Raw genomic sequence first — 23,261 nt, 5'->3', positions numbered from 1 at the left:
CTCGTTGAAATTCAGCTTATCATCTATTTTTATTCCCAAGTATTTTATAATGCTGACTTTTTCAATTAGTTCGTTATTTATATTTAAGTTTTGTAACTCATTGTTTTGAAAATTGCGTCTAGATATAACCATAAATTTCGTTTTATTGACATTCACTTTTACTCTATTTACGCATAACCAACCATATACGCTGTTAAGATCTTCTTGTAGCTTAGCATATATTTCAGTAATATTGTTCCCACTTATCATCAGCAATGTATCATCAGCAAACAATTTTATTTCACAGTGCTTAATGGAGCTAGTTATATCATTAATATATATATTGAACATTATGGGTGTCAGCACAGACCCTTGAGGTAGACCAACAGGTACCTCCCTTTTAACCGATACGGACGTTCCAATCACTGTTCTTTGGTATCTGTTAATTAGGAAGTCTTGAAACCATTTTAGTTCTATACCAGAAACGCCAATGCAAGAAAGCTTTTTCAGCATTAATTTTTGGTCGATCGTCTCGAATGCACGCTTTAAATCCAAAAACACAGCTAATATGTGTTTTTTCCTGCTTAAGTCTTCTTTCCAGTTAGCTAAAACCAAATTCAAAGCACTTTCACATGAATGTTTTTTTCGAAAACCAGATTGTTGAGGTATATTAATTACATTATCTTCTAAATATTTTACCAGCTGATTTTTTACCACTGTTTCCAAAATTTTTTCATCACATTATAACGTGTTAATAGGTCTTATCTCCTCAGCTTTGATGGTATTTTTCACTTTTTCTAATGGCACAACTATAGAAGATTTCCATAAACTAGGAACGAGACCTTTATCTAGGCTCTCATTAACAAGCTGAGAATAGAAAAAACCTGTATACGTTATGGAATCTTTAACGACTCTTTCCGCACAAGTTTCTTCCCTCCAATTTTATTTTTAAACTTACTTACTATATCAACTATCTCTGAAGTGGAAACTTTCTGAAACTTAAAAACATTACGGCCATTTTGCTCATCTATAGTACATTCATTACTAAAAGAAGTAGGAATATTCATGCTAATCTCCAATATACTATCAATGAAATAGTCATTCAAAGACTGCGCTATTTCATTTTCCTCTGTGTAGAGTTGGTCGTTTATTTTAATTTTTTTAATACCATTATTTTCTTTAGCCATGCTTATGGAATTTTTCAAGTTTTTCCACATGACCTTACTATCACCAGCACTATGGTTGATTTTGTTTTCCATGTACTTGGCTTTTTTTATCTTAATTAGCCGTTTATATTGGCGTTTCGCAATATAATATTCACACCATTCTCCAGTGGATAGGCTGATCTTGTAAAGATTTAGCTTACGTTTATTTAAGTTAGCCAGCTCAAAATCATACCACTTGTTCATAAGTTTGACACTGACTTCTTTAGAGTATGTCAGGGTGGTCACTGCGCTTGATAGCGTATTACATAGGAATGTTGCCTTATTTTCGATGCTCAGATTTTCAAAGTCAGTGTAGTTAAGCTGTCGTAATTCATTAACAAGGCTGTCGCTTGTATAATTTTCCCAGGAAATTATTGTTCTCTTCGTTCTCATCTGAAATAGCTTATGTAATTTGATTTTGAATTTAATCGTTTCATGATCTGAAATCTGAAACTCTTCTAATTTTAAACATGATATAGAGCTACTATCTGTAAATAACAAGTCGATCAATGTATCTGTCTTATCGCCCTTTCGTGTATAAAAATCTATTTTTTGCTCCATAGCAAAGGATCGAAATAAGTCAACTAACTGTTTACTATAAGTTGTGCTCTTGTAAAGGTTTATATTGAAATCGCCCACGAAGATAATATTATCCTGTGTTACGCAGTTATTATTTAAAATGTCGTATAAGTACGTTATAAATTCTGCATCACTTGAGCTCGGTGAGTGATATATCAGAGCTATTTGATATTGGGGGAAAATATTTTTAACTTTTAGTATGATACACCAGATGTTCTTGTTTAATGTTCTGTTGTAACTTATTGAGTATTCAATTGTTTCATTTATATATATTAGCACACCGCCTGTGTGCCTGCTGTGGGAATCGCACCGTACAAGTTTATATGTTTGTATCTGTAGCTCTTGATTCGTTATTTCTTCAGTCGAACAAGTCTCCGAACAAAATATTAAATGTGGTTTATGTACATCTATCAGACGCTCTAGTTCAGCTTTATTGGCGACGATACTACAAATATTTAAATATATACAACTTAGCTCCTCTGGTATTCGTTGCTAAACTCGTGCCTTATTTCTTGGCTGCGAATATTTTTTATACGCAGGACAATCTTTGCTGAAAGCGTAATGGCTAACATCGACGTCAATAACTTTTTTTTGAACAAGTTCGCTACAGTTTACACATTTAACAATGTTAGATGTGCACTCTTTGCTATCATGGGGTCCAGCACATTTGCTGCCAGCTACTTTATTCGTGCACTCAGCTGCTTTGTGCTTATTAATTTGTATCAAATCAATAGTTTCAAAAACAGGCTCGATAGAATACTAAATCTAATTTTTATTAGTAATGACATACTTTTTAATCTTTCTGAGTGCCATGCGCCATTCGCTCCGACGGATATGCACCATTCTGCTTTAATTCTTAAACTCGAAATTTATGAGTTTGGAGCTCGATCTTTAATTGATGATTTTTCATTTAACTATGCGAAGTTTGATTTTTCTAGACTCGATCAGGATCTAGCGGAAATAGACTGGGCAAATTTGCTTTCTATCTCTGATGTTGGTCGTTGCTTTGAAATATTTATGTCGACTCTGTTTGATCTGTGTACGAGGCATGTACCAGTTGTGAAAAGGAAACCATATAGGTTGCCATGGTACACAACAAGGTTAAAAAAGTTGAAGAATTTAAGAAACAAGTTCTTCAAAAAGTTTAAAGGAACCAAAAACCATTATTTTTTTACCAAATATAAACATTATATGAAAGATTTCAACTGTCTAGAGAAGTTTCTTTACAGAAACGACATTACAAGCTTTGAGACGAATATAAAGTCTAACCCGAAAACATTCTGGAATTACGTTAAGTCGAAGAAATCTTGCTCCTCGATGCCTGCCACCGTCTTCTACAATGACAGACCTGCTAACACTCCCCACAATGTGGCTAACGCGTTTGCTGAATTTTTTAGTTCTAATTTTGATAATCATGACGCTATTTCCTCGTCTGACTTTTCGTCTGAAATTTCTTCGTCCCTAAATTTTGGTTCAATGTCAATTTCATTTGAAGATATATTCAGTGGTATCTCGAAACTGAGCAACTATACTAAAGCTAACATTGATGGTCTCTCGGCTGCCTTGCTAAAAGGATGCATTTCCCTAGTGGTCCCGTTAGAGATCATGTTCAATTTGTCACTTAGCTTTGGTGAGTTTATTGATGATTGGAATTTCGCCTCGATAACTCCTATTTATAAATCTGGCAGTAAGACTGGTGTCTGCAATTACAAGCCAATTTCAAAGCCTTCCACCGTTTCTAAGCTATTTGAGTGCGTTGTCAAGGAAAAGATTTATTTTTCTGTGAAGCACTTGATCTGTCCGAGACATCATGGGTTTGTTTCTGGTCGCTCTACGGTTTCCAATCTTGTGGAGTTCAGTGAATATTGTATTGACTGTATTTACACCGACTTTTCGCGTTTGATAAGGTATCGCATGATGTTCTAATTCACAAACTGTACTGCCTTGGCTTTCATTCAACTTGTTTGCAGTGGCTAAAGTCATATCTAAGTAATAGATGGTGTGCCGTCTCTATTGATGGGGTATCATCAGATCCCTTTTTGGAGACATCGGGCGTTCCGCAGAGTAGTATTTTGGTACCATTACTTTTTGTCTTATTCATCAATGACATTAAATCATGCTTCTCTTACGCTAGATTTCTGTTGTACGCCAATGATCTCAAAATTTACTCTGTTGTAAATTCCGCTAACGATGTGACTAATCTTCAAGTTTATATTGATAAACTTTACTCCTGGTGTATTATATCTCATCTTTCATTAAATATTAATAAATGCTTCCACGTAACCTACTCAAAATCTCGTTCAAATCTCAACAGTTCGTGTAGTATCGCTAACAGTACGTTGCAGACTGTTGAAAAAATCAAAGATCTTGGTGTTGTATTTGATACAAAATTTATGTTCGTGAACCATATTGATTTCATCATTGCCAAGGCCTATGCTATGCTAGGCTTCATTCGGCGTAATAGTTCGGAGTTTTCTGACCCGTATACTTTAAAAGTACTCTACTCCTCATTCGTGCGTTCTCATCTTGAGTGTGCTACTATCATTTGGAGACCTTTCCAACAATTCTCAATCAACAGGCTTGAGCGAGTTCAAAAAGTTTTTTTTAAGTATTCTTTACGGTCATTAAGGTTTACATACCCTCTTCCTCCATATATTGCTCGTTTACTTCTTTTGAATCTTAAATCCCTGGAAGCCAGGAGATCTATTCTCTCCTTGACTTTCTTGTTTGGCATTATCCACGGAGATGTAGACTGCGCTGCCCTTCTTGTGGAAATTAATTTTAATGTTCCAAGGAGGGATCTTCGTAATGTTTGCCCGTTTTACGGTATCAATATTAGAACCAATTATGGAAGGAATGCGCCAATTGCACGCGCCCTGAACGAATTCAATAAGATTTCATCTTTTTTGAGCTTGATTTTTCGATGTGTAGGGACGCTTTTATAAATATTTTAAAGTCATCTATTTAATTGTTTTTAATTTGTTAGTTACAAAAACTTATTATTTATTGTAAACTATATATTTACATGTATATTTTGTTATCTTTGTGTTAATATTTGTTGTATCTACCATTATTGGCAGTCTCTAAGACCTGTATATTCATAGACTGAATAAATAAATAAACAAATAATATAATTTTAATTTCACGGTAGAAATGGTGAAAAGGATTCCCCTCATGGACCACCAAAAAATGTGTAATATTATAGAAATATTATAGTAATGGGGTCCTTTTCGTGCGGTATGGCCAGACGCAAGAGATATGGCAAGTAAAAGTGAAATGGATACACTCACCGTAACTTTTCTTCCACCACTAAAACAGGAAACACTGTGTAGAGTTTATTATGTATGTTTTATTGAAAGATGATAATATGTGTTTTGTAATACACCTTTAGCTATTAGTTTTAACGTTTACAAAGAAGATGATCCGCCAAAAATGTGATTCTGTGTTCAATAGATTATGTAGAAAAAACTTGCCAGTATACCAGCAAAAATCTAGTGACCGAGAATGGCGACCAAGAAAAAAATTTCCCAATTGTTAGCATGAGAAAATGAGATGGCCTAACTGCAATGTCCGATCCATATATGATTGCCTTTCTTACATGCTATGTACCCTGAAATACGTCAAAAAAAATTTCTGCGAGTCCATCATTTCTTTTCAGCTTGAAAAAGTTGCAAATTTTCAAATCAATAGGAGAAAAAGTGTTTTGGGTATGTGCAAAAATTAAAAGTGTACATTTTTCATAAAGAAACATAATTCACAACAATATCAGCAAAAGCAATCTCTAAATTTGGTGCTGTAACATTTGTTTGTATCTAGAACCGATTCTGCGAAGCCGCCATTCCTATTGAGTGCTAAATTTTGAGCAGACAAGCGTGGACCTAATTTATTACAATTATTAAATTAAGTACAATTATAAAACTGAACAAGAAATACCAAAGAAGTGTTAATAATACTTGCAAAATCAGGATCTTAATAGCTTGGTAAGTGCGTAGAAAACTAAACAAAAAATGAATGAATGGATGTATAGCGATATGGGAAAAGCCATTTTCTGGGTAATCTATGATGTTAGATTTCCCAGAAAATGGCTTTTCCCATATCGCTACACATCCATTCATGCATTTCCATCCATTTTGATTACTGGTGCTACAAAATCAGCATCGTTCAGTCTGTTATATTGTAGGATTTGCTTTAATATAATTTGAATTAATACAACACTATTATTTACAGGATATCGAAAATTTGACCCCATAATCGCCAGAGATAGTTTCGCGTCAGGCAACAATCAATATTGGCAGGATTGGACACGGTAAGTCCACTGTTGTGGAAGCTATTTCCGGAGTTCAAACGAAAAGCTATTTTTTATGAGGAAACTGGAAACTGTTCTGTCGTAGGATTTCTTTTAAAATAATTTGTATTAATACAAAATTATTATTTACAGGATATTGTAAAAATTCAAGAATCTGTTCAATGCTTCGAAACGTCGGTAATTCTATACGACAGCATGACACTCCTAATACACCTCCAAAAATATCGAGAGGAGTGTTAAAGACGCGTTTTGGTGCCAAGTCCGCGTATCCATACCAAAACGTAACATTTCCAAAATGTTTAGAAAAATATATTCGTAGTAAGATTTCATAAGGGATCAATGGTAAAATAAACTTTGTCAATTTACTCGAATTCACATATGATTGAAATGTTACGTTTTGGTGAGAACCTCCTCATATATCTTCAAACAAACTTATATAAATGCTACTCGTAATTGTATTTTTATTTTTGCTTGGAGAACATATGATCGAAAGAATGGCGAGCCACGACATATTTGAAGGATACATAGATATGTATACCTCTACTCCGGAAAAATATTCAACAATCGCGTAAAGTTTGCAACAATTTTGAAAGCAATTTAATTGCAACGAATTTTTAAATAATTTTGGACCAAAGTTTATAAATTAGATGTATAACAAGAAATATTTTGAATTTAATATTTGTGATGAACTTAACTGAAAGTACCTATACCATCAACTAAATGGTCCTTATAAACATTGTAATCACCTTTAATTTGCAACGAATTTGTACAACAAACTTAAAAAATATATAAGAACCCAATAATTCTAAGTTTTTTCCTACGTTCCTATTCCAAGATATTTATGCTCTAATTACAAAAGTTTTTAAAGCAATTGAATTGCAACGAATTTGTCAATAATTTTTAACCAAAGTTTATAAATTAGATGTATAACAAGAAAATATTTTGAATTTAATATTTGTTGTTGTTGTTGTTGTAGCAGTGCTTCGCCCCACCTAACAGCCGCGACCGATCACAAATTGTCATCAATATCCTCTAACGGGAGTCCAAGGAAACTTGCTGTTTCAACAGGGGTGGACCATAATGAAAGGGGTGTTAGAGGCGTTGGTTCCACATTACAATTAAAGAGATGGTTGGTGTCATGTGGGGACACATTGCAAGCGGGGCATACATTTTGTATGTCAGGGTTAATTCTGGATAGGTGTTTATTGCACTTTGCACTGTCCAAATAAATGATTAACGCGTGAGTGTTATTTGTGAATTTGTATCTTCTTTATTACTTTACTGCATTACTAACATTAACAAGATATATAAAAAATGTTTTAATTGCGCGATGGCGGGTATGGGAAAGAACTCAGATTATCGAGCGAACTTTGTACGAGCACGGTGCGGTTTCGATGGTAGTTTTGAGTAAACTAAAAAATTGAGAGCGCGGTGGTGGTTGGCAAGCCACAGCTGAGCTGCACTGTCTGCGCTTGGCCGCACTGGCCGGGTGTTGCCGGACGGAGGGGGCGGACTTAGTCCGAAAACTCGATCATGCCTTCAACATGTCCCCCCCCCCTCCCCCGCCCGACGCGTTGATGGGTTAAGGGCGGCGTCAACTCTGTCCAAGGCCGCCCGTGGTTCGGCTACTAATTGTCGTATTTTTTTGTCTTTTTGACGAGCCGATTGGCTTTGTACCGCGCTCTGGTGGTTTTCCGTGCGGGCTCGTGCAGTTGCCCTCTCTCTTCGTCGGGTGTTATTTTCGCGTCGTCCCGCGTTTTTGCTTGGTGGTCGAGCTCGGTTTAAGAGTGTGTGGTGTCCGGGTGAACATTTTCGGCAGCTGGAAGGGGAGTCACATGCCCAGTGCTGTGCGACACTGCCAGGCAGTTGATACAGTACCGGTGGTTCCTCGCGCACTCGTAGCGCTCCTCAGGCTTCATCGCGAGGAACGCCCGGCACTTCCTTAGCACGTGTCGCTGCCCACATAGACGGCATTTATGCATCTCGGTAGCTCGGCGGGTCCTGTAAAGACAAGAAAGAAAAATACGTATTTTTTAAAAAAATGGGTTAGAAAAATACGTTGGTGAGGGTAGCTTAGATGTCTTTCCAGATTGCTAGGGGCATGAAGCAGAGGGTACCAGAGGTAGGGTTGCCACTACTAGGCAGTTGGTAGCACGCACAGTTTGGCAATATTATGTGTTATTAGTCCATTTTGGGTTTTGAGTTCCACAACTCGAACATGGTTATCCGATCCAAGGTGTAAAGTGATTACCCGTCCCAAACGCCATTCGTTCGGGGGCAGTAAATCATCCTTTACCACGACTAAATCTCCAACTTGAATATTGCGTGGAGGGCATTTCCATTTGTACCGCTTATGCAGCTCCTTGAGATACTCGCTCTTCCATCGTTTGCTGAATTGGTGGTGAAGCACTTTCAGTTTCTGCCATTTGCTGACCAAGGTGAGATGCTCTGCAGTTGGCTCCGGTAGCGACAAGAGCGGCGCGCCACGTAGGAAATGCCCTGGGGTTAGGACTAGGGTATCCATTGGATCTTCGGACATAGGGGAGAGCGGTCGGGAGTTGAGGACCGCCTCTATGCGTACTAAGAGGGTAGTAAGCTCTTCGAAGGAGAACTTCAGGTTTCCTGCTACTTTCGTAAAGTGTATCTTGAAACTTTTCACGGCCGTTTCCCATAGACCACCCATGTGGGGAGCGTATGGTGGGATGAATTTCCATGAGAATCCGTGAGTTGCGTACTTTTCGGCGACGTCTGTAGAGACTTCCTTGAGGAATGTGGTGAATTCTCTTTGTAATCCGCGTTGTGCGCCGACGAACGTCTTTCCGTTGTCAGAATATATCTGGTGGGGTAGGCCCCGGCAGCCAGTGAATCGGGCAAAGGCTGCGTATAAGGCATTCGTGGTGAGATCAGAGCACACTTCTAAATGAACTGCCTTTGTGGAAAAACAGACAAACACACAAACGTAAGCTTTTACGAATCTCGGCGAAGGGCAGACGTTTTTACCATAAATGGTCCAGCTAAGTCGACTCCTGTTGTATGAAAGGGTAGGGAATACATTGACCTCTCGGGTGGCAAAGCTGCCATTATCTGCGTTTTCATCTGCTGTTTGTAGATGGTGCAGGTTTTGCAGTGGAAGATGAGCTTTTTGACCTTTTGCTTCAAACGTGGAACGTAGTATTGTTGCTGTACCATTCGGATCATCAGCTGTTTGTCGGCTTGAAGCAGGTTCGAATGGAGGAAGTCCAACAGAAGAGAACAAAATCGAGATTTTTCGGGTATGATAATTGGGTGCCGCTCATTAAAGCTATAGGTGGCATATACTAATCTTCCAGAAACTCGCATGATTCCTGAGTCATCTAGCATGGGGTTTAATGTCAGAAGGTTGTTCTTTTTGGGTAAGGGTCCTGACGTTTGAAGCAGCTCTATCGTGTCTCCGTAATGATTCCGTTGAGTTTGAATGATGATTTAGATTTTGGCATCATTAACTTCGGCGTGGGTGAGGTTGAGCGTGGCTGGAACTTCTAGTTTTCTTGCTTTTCGGATAAACCGCAACATATAGGCCACGACTCTAAGCGCTCGAGAAAAAGACGAAAAACGGTCGAGTATGTCTATATTTTCTTCCTGCAGGGTGTGGATTACTTCCACATGTCGTTGTTCGGGGGGAGTTGGGTGGTGAGAATTATCCTTTGGCCACGAAGTTGATGGATTGATAAGCCAATTAGGTCCTTCCCACCATAATGGACATTGGACTAAATCCTGCGGCTTGCAGCCTCGAGTGCCCAAATCCGCTGGGTTATCCTTACTGGAAACATGCGTCCAAGTGGCGTTGTCAACGTTCTTAAGAATTTCAGAGGTTCTGTTGGCGACATACGTTTTCCATGTATGGGGTGGTTTTGCTAACCAGCCCAGTACGATGGCAGAATCGCACCAGAGAATGAGTTCGTGTTGGGGTAGATTCAGCTCACTTCGCAGCTGTTTCACTAACTTGGAGAGTAAAACTGCTCCACAGAGTTCCAACCGTGGAAGACTCACGGTTTGGAGGGGTGCTACTTTGCTTTTAGCAGCTAGCAAATAGGATGAAAAACTATTTTCATGGGTTTGTACTCGTAAATATATACAGGCACAAAATGCTTTTTCTGAAGCATCTGAGAATCCATGCAGCTGGATTAGTTTATCGGGGGAATACTGTACCCACTTAGCGATTTTAATGTCTCTGATATGAGGTAAATTTTCATAAATTGAGGTCCATTTTTGGAGAGCTCCGGGCTTCACGTCTTCGTCCCAATCCGTTCTTTCCATCCAGAGTTGTTGCAGCAACATTTTTGCAAGAATCATTATTGGTAAAAGCCATTCTGCGGGGTCAAACAGTTTTGCAACTGCTGATAAAATCTGCCTTTTTTTAGTCGTGTTTTCTGCTGACGGTGGATCATACGTGTAGGTGAAGATGTCGGTTAGCGCGTTCCACTGAATTCCAAGGGTTTTTGTGGAACACGAATCATGGAATTTAAGGAAGTCGACGTCTAGCAAATCAGGGTCGGGAACGGGTTTTAAAATTTCAGGGTGATTTGCCGACATCTTCCTCAAAGGGAACCCTGCCGATTTTAGGGCTTCGATAACTTGGGTCATGGAGTTCAAAGTGGACTGTATATTATGACCGCCTGACAAAATATCGTCGACATACGTTTCATTCAACAAAATGTCTTTAGCGAACGGATATTCATCTTGACAGTCGTGGGCGAGTTGGTGTAGGGTTCGAATTGCCAAATATGGCGCGCAATTTACACCAAATGTGACTGTTTTTAGTCGAAAATCTTGTATCGGCAGAGTTGGGTGTTTTCGAAAAACGATGCTATGAAAATCTTTATCTTCTTCATGGATGAGTATTTGGCGATACATTTTCTCAACATCGCCGTTGAAAACAAACTTATAAAGTCGCCATTTAAGTATGACGAGCATTAAGTCATTTTGAAGAATGGGGCCTGTATGAAGCACGTCGTTCAACGAGTTGCCAGAATGCGACATTTTGGATGCGTTGAAGACGACTCGCACTTTTGTGGTTTTGCTGTCGGGTTTTATGACAGCATGATGGGGTAGATAAAACGACAGATATTTACCATCTCTAATTATCTCTTGTTGGGAGGCGGGTTCCATGTGATCCATGGTTAAATATTCATTAAGGACTTCAAAATATTTGTCTCTTAATACGGGTTTTCTTTCGAGCATGAATTCGATGCTCATGTACTGCTGTTGTGCTGCGGGTCGTGAATGAGCGAGTGCCAGATTGGCTAGAAGTTCCAATTTGAATGGTAGTTTGACTCTGTAGCGTCCATATTCCTCACGAATTGTGGTTGTCCGGTAGAGTGCTTCGCAGTATTCAAAATATAGTATTCCCAAAATTGTCTCAAAAGTTGATTGATGGGGTCATCGGTGCATTCCGTGACATGAGTGCTGAAGGTTGATACCTTTTCAGCTACAGGGCCGCTTAATATCCATCCGAATATTGTGTTTTGGGCAAGTAATATTCCACTCACATTTCGTAGGATCCCTTCGGTGAGGATTTGCGGGGTGATATCGCTGCCGATTACCACATCGATTTTCGATGGTAACGAATACTGTGGATCGGCTAACGGTAAATGGGACAGTTCTTCGAGATCGATGCTTGAAACTCTGACTGTGCGCAAGAACTTCGTTAGTTTCGGCAAAATTATTGCTAGTGCGTCTATCATTTGGGTTAAGTCTGCCGAACAGAATGTTATCTGGCAGACTTTATTAGCATTCTTCACAACCGTTCCACCCATTCCAGATATCTGGTGGAGAGACTCTTTTGTGGGTAGACCAAGAAGCTTTTGTATACGCGATAAATTCCTAAACCTGACGCAAGATTTGTCTGCGTGGTATTGGTTGCATAGTCTACACGAAGCCGTTTTATTGAACTCCGTATGATATGCATGGGTTCTATTATTATTGGGTTGGGTCCAGTTTTGATTCACCGTTCGTGGTGTAAAACTCGAAAATTGGGGTTTCGTCTTGCCTGGTCTATAGGTATTTATTCTCTCTACTACCTCGTATCTGCTGGTCAAAAATTTATTCATATCATCCCAAAGTGGGAGTTCTTTTCGGGAGCTGAGGGATTGTTCCCATAGTGAAAGGCTTTCACTTGGCAGCTTGGATGAGCAGAGGTAAACGAGGATTGGGTCCCAGTCCGTTGTGTGGATTCCTTTGGTGTTAAGGGTTGACATGCAGTTGTTGATGTTTGTCTGCATCTTTTGTATATGCTCTCCGTTTTCAGCGAATATTGTGGGTAGGTTGAACAGCGTCTTCAATTGGTTGTCGACGAGTATCCTTTTGTTCTCGTACCTAGATCTGAGCGCTTCCCAGGCAAGCTCGAAATTATCATCGCTCAGTGGGTATTGCTTTACAATAAGTCCTGCTTGCCCTTTAGTTTTCAGGCGTAGGTGGTATAATTTTTGAGCGGGTGACAATTTAGGGTGGTTTTTATAGACTGCCGTGAACATATCTCTAAAGGATGGCCAGTCTTCGTATCCACCATGAAAGACTCCGGTGTACAATGGAGGTACTTTTAAATAAAGCATCTTTGCTGATATTTTATCTAGGTCTTCTAATTTGACCTTAAGCATACACTCTGATAAATCGGTAGCTTGGGAGGGTGACCATCTTGAGCAGTAAACTTCTACTTGGTTGCCGTCATATATGAATTTTTGCAGGCATTGGTCTGCAGTGGTCAATTTTTGGGTTTCGTCCGACGATTTCGGCATTATAAATTAGTTTGGTTTACTAAGAAATGGGAGCTTTTATTAAGCTGTGAAAATCGAAAAAAAATGTTGTCAAAAGGGCAAACAAAATTTTTTTTTAACCAGCCTAATGTACGCTTGGTTCTTTATACGGGCTTGTCTCAGCGCTTCTGAGTACAAGTAATGTGGGTAATATAATAATATAAATATTATAATATTTGTGTTCACTGGGATTTTATTTTTTATTTTTTGAGACCGGCCTAATGTGTACCGGCTTTTTGCTTTGTTATATGTACTTGTCTCAGCGCGTCTGAGCACAAGTAATATGGGTATATAGTACGTATGTATGTATATATATAAGTGGGTAAAATATATTTGCCGGTAAACTGTGGTGTACCAACAATACCTTTTGTTGCCGTGCCAATGCACTTGATCTATTGTTAACAAAGTAAATGTATGCCAATATGTGATCGATGATCTTCTTTGTTGCTTCCTTCTATTATGTAGTTACATATGGTCATGCAATTACTTTGTTGAGGGTGGGTTTTTGGCTTATGCAAAAAGATATACAAGTGCGTGTGGGTATTATGGGTGCATATAATTGTAGGTTTGTATGCAAAATTAATTTTGGGTGCACCGGTAAAATAAACTTTAGGAAAAGTGACAAAAATTTGGCAAATTTTGTTGCTATGGGTTTTTTGTAAAATATATTTTATGTAATTAATGTATATATGGGTAAATTGGGCAGCGGTGAATTTCACGCTGGAAAAATATATATAGCTCGTGGATGGTTACCGAACTAAGTGGGTATATACATATATTACATATATACGTATATATTTTTATAATTAAGTCGATATTTAGCGCAACGAACTTTTGGGGTATATAGAACCGGGCAATGGATTTTCCGTTGGTACGGGAATGCCAAATTTATATGTTGAAAAATTGATATGTGTGTTTTGAAGGGACTGTACCTGTTGGTAACAGTGAGTAAGCAAATGAAATATTTTGCCGTTTAGGCTTTGATGTGGGTTATATACCCAGGGTCCGGATCTTTAGATCGGAGGAGTATATAAGTTTGAGGGTTTTAGATTTGGGGTCCGTGCTTTAGACGGAGGGAATATATATGGGAATATATTGGGTAAAACGAGAGTACTTACTGTGTGTGACTTGTTGGTTTTGTGTTGTCCTTTATTGTATTGCTCCTCGTTGATGTTTTGTTCCTCCTTGTTGGTGTAGTTAGTGTTAATGTTGTTGTTGATGTGATGTAGATATATGTGTTTATATCCTCAAATAGCTCAAATATCAATTTTTTGTATTAAAAAATTTCCACACAAATTTCCAATTTTTTTTCTTCCTAAGGTTTAGCACTTCTGTCGCTTAAATTGTGTTTTGCTAACAAAAAATGTCAAAAATGTCTCTCAAAATTTATTGTGTTTCCAAAAAAAAAAAGCATTTATTTAAGTTTTTCCAACTTTTTTGCCTTGTTTATTCACTTTAGCTTTTTTTGTATGTTGTATGTTTGTATGTAACTTTTCTTTTTCTTTTTCTCAGAAATTTTCACTCTTTTATCATTTCTTTTTCAAAGGATTTTACTTTCTTCCTTAATTTTTTCTTATTCAATATTTTTGATTTCTAAATTTTTTTGTTTATAGCTCACCTTAATGTAAAATTTATATTTTTCTTTTGTGTTTTTGGGTACACACAATGTTTGTGTATGTATGTATGCATGAATTTGTGGTTCAACTTATTTTAAATAATTTTTTTTGTTGTTGTACTTAGCACTTTTGTATTTTTTTTTTGTTTTTTTGTTTTTCGTATTAAATTTTCTGATTTCCAAAAAAAATTTTTTTTCACACCTTAATATTGAATTTTCTTGTTGGTTGTGTGTATTTGTGTACTTGTACCTATGTTTGTAAAATTTTAGTTTTTTTGTTAAGCACTTTTATGTTGTTTTTTTTTTTTTGTTAAGCACTTTTATAGTTTTGTGGCCGTACCGAACCACGTTTTGTATGTTAATTATATGAATGTATAAACTTTAACTTTAACTTTTTTTTTTTTTTTTTATAAACTTTAAAATAATTTTGTTTTTGCCGCTGGTTGCCTTTTTAGCACCAAAGGACCATGTTTATTGCACTTTGCACTGTCCAAATAAATGGTTAACGCGTGAGTGTTATTTGTGAATTAGTATCTTCTTTATTACTTTACTGCATTTCTAACATTAACAAGATATATAAAAAATGTTTTAATTGCGCGATGGCGGGTATGGGAAAGAACTCAGATTATCGAGCGAACTTTGTACGAGCACGGTTCGGTGCGGTTTCGATGGTAGTTTTGAGTAAACTAAAAAATTGAAGCGCGGTGGTGGTTGGCAAGCCACAGCTGAGCTGCACTGCCTGCGCTTGGCCGCACTGGCCGGGTGTTGCCAGACGGAGGGGGCCGACTTAGTCCGAAAACTCGATCATGTCTTCAACAATAGGTAAGGGTTTAACCTGTTACAATATCCAGAACGAAGTTGAGCAAGAGTGACACGCGTTTCGCTGGGGAGTATGCGTTCCTCTTCCACAAGTTTTGGGTACTTTTCTTTGAGTACTGTTTGTGGAGTTTACCAAGGACCTGCTTGTGTTTTTTTGCTTCATACGACTGGGTTCTCAGGTGCCGTATTTCCTCAAAATGCTTACGGAGATGACCCCTTAAGCCCCTAGGCGGTGTTGGCTCATCAATCAGATGCCTGTTTGGATGCCCAGGTTTCTGGGTATTCAACAGGAACTGTTTGGTTAGCATCTCATTTCTCTCCCTGATGGGTAGTATTTTCGCCTCATTATGTAGATGGTGTTCTGGGGACATAAGAAGACAGCCCGTGGCGATTCTGAGAGCAGTATTTTGGCAGGCCTGTAGCTTCTTCCAGTGGCTAATTTTTAGGCTTGGCGACCATATGGGTGACGGGTAGCACGTACGCGGCTGACCAATTGCTTTGTATGTAGTAATGAGCATTTCTTTATCTTTCCCCAGGTACTGCCAGCAAGGGATTTGAGGATTTTATTACGGTTCTGGATTCTCGGAACAATTGCGGCTGCATGCTCACCAAAATGTAGATCCTGATCAAACGTCACACCCAAGATTTTGGGGTGTAGGACAGTCGGTAGCGTAGTGCCATCGACGTGGATGTTCAAAATGCCCGACATTTGCGACGTCCAAGTTGTAAATAAGGTCGCGGAAGATTTAGTCGGTGATAATGCCAGGTTTCGCGAGGCGAAAAAACTGGCGAGATCAGGGAGGTAGCCGTTTATTCTGTTGCAGAACTCATCGATCTTTGGGCTTGGGCCTGTGGCCATTATTGTGCAGTCATCGGCGTATGAACGATAGTGACTCCTTCTGGTGGTAAAGGTAGCTTAGATATGTAGAAATTAAACAAGTGTGGGCATAGGACACCACCCTGTGGCACCCCTTGTTTAATTCTTCTTGGTTTTGATGTTTCGTTTCTAAATTGCACCGATACCTGCCTACCACTCAGATAATTTGCGGTCCACCTTTTAAGACATGGGGGAAGGGTAGACCCTTCCAGGTATTGCAGTAACGTGCCATGGTTTACCGTATCAAAAGCTTTTGATAGGTCTGACGCTACGAGTACTGTTTTATGGTGGTGGTTTTGATTTAAACCGCAATTTATCTTGGTGCTGATGGCACTTAGCGCGGTGGTGGTGCCATGGAGTTTTCTGAAGCCATGCTGATGAAAGGCTAGCTGCAAATTTGCTTGGAATTAAGGGAGCAAAATGGCTTCAAGTGTCTTTGCTACTGGCGATAGGAGAGATATCGGATGATACGACTCTTCTATGTTAGCTGGTTTCCCAGGCTTTAGTAGTGGGACCACCTTGGCCATTTTCCATTTTTCGGGTATGACAAAGGTGGAAAGAGACAGGTTGAAGACATGTGCTAAGTATTTGAAACCCTCTTTCCCTAGGCTTTTAAGCATTGGCATGGCTATGCCGTCTGGGCCCACTGCTTTGGATGGTTTAGCGTGACCAATGGCATCTTCAACCTCTCTGGCGGTGATGGTAATTGGTGGTGCGCTCAATTTATGTTTATATGCATGTCTGTTGGCCCTCCGTCCATCTTTTTCGAAAGTAGAATGCATTACATATTGACGGCAGAAAGCGCTCGCGCATTTTTTCGAATCCGACAGCACTTTAACGCCGAAGGTGATGGAAACTTTGTCATTGTGCTTAGACGGATTCGATAGGGTGTTCACGGTGGACTAAAGTTTACCCACACGGGCAGTGAGGTTACAACCTCTTAGGTGCTCCTCCCATTTCGCCCGCTTGGGTTTATCCACAAGCAATCTGATGCGTTGGTTTATATCCCTTATTTGGGGGTCGCCTGGGTCAAGCTGTCTTATAAGCTCACATTCTCTCGCTAAATTTGCGGCCTCCGCCAGGAAGTGGGGCCGAATTTCGGGAATTCTCCCGGCGGGAATGAAACGTGCCGAGGCGGATTCAATGACCTTGCGGAAAGCACGCTCCCCTTGGCGGGCATCAGTCGGCAGAGGGAGGCTGCCCTGTAGAAAGGCTGTCTGTAAAAGATTTGTGTTCGTCCCACTTTCCTTTTTTAAAGTTTATGAAAGTGCGTTTTTCTGTAACGATGAAGTCGGTGGTACGCTCGAACGAAAAAGTATAGGCAGGTGGTCGGATGCCAATGTTACCAACGGCTGCCAGTTGACACAGTTTACGAGTTCTGCGCTCACGATTGAGATATCCGGCGAACTGTGACAGCTTTCTACCATACGTGTGGGGGCGTCTCCGTTTATTTTGCAGAACGTCGTTTCTTCTATTTGATCCGCCAACATCTCACCCCTACTGTCCGCCCGCAAGTTTGAATGCCATAGATCGTGATAGGAATTAAAGTCGCCTAAGATAATGCGATTGTTGTCAGTGGGTAAGGCGCTAATATTAGGGCTGTATCCATTGGGTCAAAAGGTGGCGGGAGGGATGTAGATGTTGATGATTTCCAGGTTTGCATCGCCTGACCGGACAGATAGGCCTTGACGTTCTAAGACATTGTCCCTGCGGTCGATGCCACGATCAAATATATGATACTGCACAGAGTGGTGTATGATAAACGCGAGGCCACCTCCATTTCCGCTCATGCGATCTTTTCTGTGGACATTATACCCAGAACAGGTTTGCAGTGCAGATCTTGCTGTGAGTTTAGTTTCTTGAATCGCAGCTATGCGTATGTTGTGCCGCTTCATGAAATCGACTATCTCCGTGATCTTCCCAGTTAGTCCATTACAGTTTATCTGCAGAATTCTGAAGTGCATAGTAGGAGACGTCGCCACTCTGGAAGTAAGTGACGGGTGACTACGCCTGGGTTGAGGAAGGCCAGGACGCAACTGCCGTTGTGGCCCTGGGACTGGGTGTCCTTGGGCAAGCATTGGGGTTTGCGACCTGGCAACATGGCGCAATGAAACCCGTCGGGGGTAGCCGTCGCGGAGACCAGAACATCTAGGAAAGTGGAACCGCCCAAGGCAGGAGCTGCATTGGGCGGATGTCGCAAACATATATATATTCTGTGCTGGCTGCTGACCTACACGATTGCTTCCGGAAAAGAGGAGGGAGAAGACGGGGGCAGGGGCTGATGCTCAGCATAGCTACCGACTCTACTACGGAGATAGTAGTTATGAGTGGTAGCAGCTGTTTGGCTTGCTGAGCAACTGGGCTGCTGGAAGGTAGTGTGGGCGCTAAGGCGTAGACTACGGGACGCCCTTGGACGTGAACAGCAAGGAGCCACAAAATATTTATAAAAGTTACGTGGACTTCGGGTTTTGTGATCAAGCCCAGAACAACCTGTCCGATGCAAACATCCCTTACACGAGACACACTGAACAGAGTATGACCGTCCTAAAAAGATTCTTTTCCGGCAGATGCAGCAAAACCATTTCTCAGGACCGGGGTCAGGAGACGGACGCGGATTGGATTCGATACCTTCCCGGAGCAAGAGAATATGGAGCAGTCCCGCTGGAAGGAGCTGCTGGGAGGATGACAATTTGTGGGTGGGACGCAACAAATTAAATGGGGTTACACTGAAATGACAGTCCTTGGTCGGGAAAAATCCCGAGTCGCTTCGGTACATAGAACCGACTGCCTTGGGAAGCGTAATATTTGTGATGAACTTAACTGAAAGTGCCAATACCATCAACTAAATGGTCCTTATAAACATTGTAATCACCTTATAGATCCAATAGTTAGAAATCAATCTACTAAACATGCTAACAACTCATCGATACTTCTTAGTGCCAACCCGTCGGAAAACGCTATCACGTTCATAATACCTGTTCTTCTCCCTTTTGTACACTGTCTACACATAGGCAAAGGAAATTTTGGAGAAATATTTTTGGCTTCGGATAATATCAGCATTCCGGTAACCAACGAAAATGCAAAATTCGTGGTAAAAATCGAACCACATTCAAATCGTCCTCTGTTTGTAGAAATCCATTGTTTAGTGAACACTGCCAAAGACGAAGGTAAGAATTTTTCTTTAATTCATAGATAAAATAAATAGAACACTTGTTTTATTTTGCAAACCATTTAAAAGTGGAAAATTTGGGTAAACAGCCATATGTTGCAGCATCACTAACCCTAATTCCACCTACCCTACGGGTATACCCAGCTACATCGCATCAGGTTCTCATTATTTTGGTGATGATCGTTACCGGTTTCTTGTGTTGCAGCATTTTGATCGCGATCTACATTCTTTAATTAAAAATTGTCGTGTCCATCAAAAGTTGTGTTAACACTTGACATACACATTGTTAACGTTTTGGAAAAATTACACTATAAAGGCTACTGTCACAATGATTTGAAAGTGCAAAATCTTACGATTTCCAAATGCAAGTATTATGAAAAACAAACTGCTACTGCTCCTGTTACCACGGGCAATACGAAATCTTCGCGTTCGGCTAATATAAAGTCCTCAAAATACGATGAGCACTATGAAGAAAAACAACAGACTACAGATAGCGGCAATAGTTCAGAGCAGGAGACCAATGATGACGATGATGATTCTGATTTTATCGTTAAACGTAATACGTATGTGGACGACGTTGACGACGAAGATGAGGACTTTGATGATGGAGCAACAACAAATAGCAACAATAGCAACAGTGTTGACATTTACGAAACACCAGTAATCGTAATCGAAAGCGTCGCCCACGCAACAACGTGGAATAAAGCGGATCAAATCCGGTATATAAATAAAACAAAATATTTGCTGTTTTTATATTAATACAACTTAAAATTTATTACAGGTACGCTCATGCCGACGCCAAAGAGAAATTCGATCTATGAGGAAATGGTGCAGTCACATTATTTACGTCCAGCAAAACGTATTATTTATTCAGAGTTCTTCAATGAGGATGGTATTTCAGTTAAGGAAGACACAGGTGATTCAAAGGCAGTTTCATCCGATGAAGATTATGAAGAATTTTTACCAAAATCAAACAGTTTTGTCAAAAACCCAACAATACTTCAAATACCTTCGTATCGACCGGCACAAAACGCTTGACTCGACGTTAAGAAAAATTGTTTCATAGTTCAAATGGTAAAAGTATCACGCATCCAGCGAGTACTACAGTTGCAGAATCACTTGTAGCTGTCGAAGCTGATTTCGGCATTCATGGATAACGGAGTACATCGCCCTTTCGTTATGGATCAGTGCCGAGCGCATGATGGTACTTTAGAGTTCAATCACGAGATGCTCACATGGGCGCCCATTCATACCGTATTGACTTATGTAGAATATTTAGGTTATAATTTAATATTCTGGTCTCTAGGATATTTACCATGGAAAGATGCAGCAATACAACATCTGCAAGAAAAAGTTCATCGTGCAAAGGAGTATCTAATGACTTATGTACGCGAAATGCTGAAACAAATATATGCAAGCAGGTTCCTAAATATTTAGGTGAATTCCTTAATAATGTAGGGTAATTAGCCTTTCAGGACCGGCCGGATTATGCACGGTATCGTCGTATATTCGAACGAGAGTTTCAACAGCTTGGGTATTCATTAACTGAGTTGCGTTTGGATAACAATGAAATAGTACGTAGTTGTGTGCGAGTAAAAGAGGAAATTGAAAACAAAAATGATGTATTTGAAATGAATAGACATAACGGCAATGCAGCATGGAGTAATATGAAGAATATGTCAGTGGGCACGCCATTCCATGAGGCCACACTCTCCAATCGGGTTTCGCCTAAAAACCTAAGGTCCAAATATGACAAAAAATCTATGAAGAAGAAAAAGTTTTCATGGGCTGAAGTTTTGTCACAGGATCCTGACCAAATTGCACGCGAACGTGCAGAAAAAGAATTTGACCATGAAGAGGAACTGAGTGAAGTTCAACAACCAATGGTTCGTAGATATGAGGGTAATCCAACATACGATATACTTGAAATACAACAGCGCCTAAAAATGAGCGGGCGACTTGGCGATGATAATAGCGCACAACATGAGTATGATGACAAACAGTCCGATGAAGATGGGGTGGAAGAAAATGAAGACGAAGATGAAGAAGTGGTAAAATGCGATATTTTTACATATTAATAATTTGATGTAATTTAGGAAAAAACGACCTTTTTACAGGAGTACATGGAAGTTGATGATACAGATGAAATGCAAGACAATGAAGAAGAATCTGATGAAGAAAACGAACATGAGGGCAACGACGGCGATGATGAAGACGACGCAGAGACGGATGCAACTGAAGCCACTGAGCCGGACATAAATGGTGGACTTAAAAATTTATTCTAATTAATTACTCTAAGCTTTTTATGCTCTTTATCAAAAAATATCGAACAATCGCGTAAAGTTTGCAACAATTTTTGAAGCAATTTAATTGCAACGAATTTGTCAATAATTTTTAACCAAAAATTTATAAACTAGATGTATAACAAGAAAATATTTTGAATATAAATAATTGCTGATGAATTTAACTGACAGTACCAATACCATCAACTAAATGGTCTTTATAAATATTGTAATCACATAATTCAAAACAAAAAATTACTATGAGTACCTACGTTTGTTATTGCAAAATCTCGAAGAAAGAAACTTGCATGAAGTACCCTCAATGTAAAATTATTCCACTGAATGTATATATCGCATTTTAAGCTAAAAAATGTGAAACCTTAAAAACAAAATTAAATCGGTATTTAAGTGTAAATCTATCCACGAAAGCATCGTAAAATAAGTTATGTTTTTTTGGTAGTTAACGTTATCGTTTAACCTGGCTTTGTTAAGAATTTTGTTATTTTTGTGGTATAAATCAACATTAAACACAAACCTTCTCTGATTATGAGTTGCAATACTTTTTGGTTTAGGATGCGATATGTAAAATTAGATATTTTTGTACACAGTTCTAAAATGTAAAGGAAGAAAATTTATATTTGTCTATTAATGAAATTATTAAAAAGATATTGTTATATTAATGATATAGAGAAGCGCCAATACGAATGCAAGAGGTGTCAAACCACTGGTAGGCAATTCACCGCTTTAACTGTCAGAAAAATGTTAAATTGTTCATTTTATGTAAACAAATTTTGAAAGTTGCAATTGAAGTTATGAAAGCTCGGGAATTGAAGTTCAAAAAGTTACAATTGAAGACAGAATTTTCAAAAGAAGTTCAATAAATTATAATTGAAGCTCAGGAATTTCAACTGCAGTTCAGAAAATTACAACTGAAGTTCAGAAAGTTACAATTTAAGTTCAATTATAATTTTCTGAACTACAAACAGAAATTCAGCTTTCTGAACTAAAATAAAAAAGGTATAGCATTAAAATTGGCGAATTGTAAGTCAACTTACTCAAATTGTGAATTGCCTACTCGCGATTTGATGGGTTACTGCAACGAATAGTCCTGTTAGTTCTTCTATTTTGTTTTCTATATCATTAATTAATTTATTTAAGTTTCCCTTAATTTTGTATGCATAAAATCGCATACAATAAAATTTGTATTTATGGCTCACCAACAAGACTGAAAAACTATTCCTTCCTTATAACTTATAGTTAATAATTTACAACTATTATAAATAATTTCATATATTATAAACATGTTGAATAAAAGAAATGTTAATGCATTTGAATTAAAGAAATGTTTTATTTATATAGCAATTTCAGATATAAGCCAAGTAAAAGAAGTAAGGAAGGCTAAGTTCGGGTGTAAACGAACATTACATACTCAGTTGAGAGCTATGGTGACAACATAAGGGAAAATAACCATGTAGGAAAATGAACCGAGGGAAACCCTGAAATGTGTTTGTATGATATGTGTATCAAATGAAAGGCATTAAAGAGTATTTTATGAGGGAGTGGGCCATAGTTCTATAGGTGGACGCCATTTAGGGATATAGCCATAAATGTGGATCAGGGTTGACTCTAGAATGCGTTT

At 38.9% G+C, this 23,261-nt stretch overlaps 1 pseudogene; it reads left to right on the top strand.

Annotated features, from left to right (window-relative positions):
• Positions 1 to 3,368: 3,368 nt before the first annotated feature.
• On the top strand, positions 3,369 to 21,632 carry LOC137234947 (uncharacterized; annotated as a pseudogene).
• The last annotated feature ends 1,629 nt before the right edge of the window (positions 21,633 to 23,261 follow it).

This window comes from Eurosta solidaginis, chromosome X (assembly GCF_040869045.1).
Source record: "Eurosta solidaginis isolate ZX-2024a chromosome X, ASM4086904v1, whole genome shotgun sequence".
In the NCBI taxonomy this organism is placed as follows: Eukaryota; Metazoa; Arthropoda; class Insecta; order Diptera; family Tephritidae; genus Eurosta; species Eurosta solidaginis.
The sequence above is the reverse complement of the archived record's forward strand: the minus strand, read 5'-3'. Positions and strand labels throughout refer to the sequence as shown.